This window comes from Alligator sinensis, unplaced genomic scaffold, assembly GCF_000455745.1.
Source record: "Alligator sinensis unplaced genomic scaffold, ASM45574v1 scaffold628_2, whole genome shotgun sequence".
In the NCBI taxonomy this organism is placed as follows: Eukaryota; Metazoa; Chordata; order Crocodylia; family Alligatoridae; genus Alligator; species Alligator sinensis.
This window is the reverse complement of record NW_005841833.1, coordinates 2,792,732-2,793,704: the sequence shown is the minus strand read 5'-3', so window position 1 is coordinate 2,793,704 and position 973 is coordinate 2,792,732. Positions and strand designations below refer to the sequence as shown.

The 973-nt window shown below is 60.4% G+C and overlaps 1 protein-coding gene across 4 annotated transcripts in view; it reads right to left on the bottom strand.

Annotated features, from left to right (window-relative positions):
* CORO1C (coronin 1C) overlaps positions 1 to 973 on the bottom strand; it is a 68,063-nt gene that overhangs the window by 58,099 nt on the left and 8,991 nt on the right. The window contains exon 1 of one of the 4 annotated variants that reach the window (XM_006015153.3): positions 551 to 571. The exons of the other annotated variants lie outside the window; for them this stretch is intronic. The gene's annotated coding sequence lies outside the window, so the exon portion shown is untranslated. Of the gene's footprint in view, positions 1 to 550; positions 572 to 973 lie in introns of those variants that run through there. 4 annotated transcript variants of the gene reach the window in all.

Genomic DNA, 973 nt, shown 5'->3' with positions numbered 1-973 from the left:
GCCGGGCTGCCTGCGGCGCCGCACAAAAAATATATATAATGTTGCCTCCCTTTCATTCTAACTTTCCATGGACGAAAGAAAGCAGCTCTTTATGCAGGAAGCGACTCCAAAGTGCGCATTTAAAGTATCTTGTGATACAGGGTGACACCGGCTCGCCCGACACAATGCAACCGAAGCCTAAAGGAAACGTTCTGCACTTAGTCATCTCCCTCCCTCTGCTCTAGATGGAGCGGCAGGAGGGGAGCAGCCTGCTGCAGGGTGACACGCACATGATGTGGAGCTGACTAATTCTGCTGCACGTAGAGTCCAAAAACGGAAGAACAAAAGCCTCAGCTTGCTTCTCGCATAATACAGAGAGATTAGACCTTGGGCATGCAATCTGCCTCCGGGATACCCAGCCGACTACCACCCCAAAATCACATGTGACAGATGAGGGTTGGGGGGGAAGAAGGGGAAACGGCTGGACTCGTCACCAGGGGAGAAGGGATGGGAATTCGCGGCTCATGGACCGTTCTTTCCTCCACCTCCTCCGTGACGGCCACAGACCAACCTGCCAAGCCCTCCCCATCCTCAGGAAGCCTCCGTCACGCATTGTTTTTGCGCCATTTTTCACAGCATCTCTCTGCTAGGGAGGAGGACTCTGCTGCGCTCGTCTCCGCCAGCCGGGTGCCCGCGCACCCCAGCCTGGACAGGGGCTCCCCTGCTTCGTGGGGCTGGGGCAGCACCCCGCATCCGGGAAGGGCTCAGCCCAGACCAGCGGCTAATAAGCAGAGAGGCGACGGTTGTCAGCGCTCGGCCTCCCCCAGCCTCCCTTTGTTCCCCTGGGGCAGCAGAGAACCACGGCCGCCCCTGCTCCATGCCTGCCACCAGCCCTTCCCCTGCACCCGGCAGGAGCCGGTCTCCACCCTGCAAACAGCGCGGCTGCCTCACGCCACTCGGCCTGGCCCGCGAGCCCCTGGGCCCCGCCCGGACG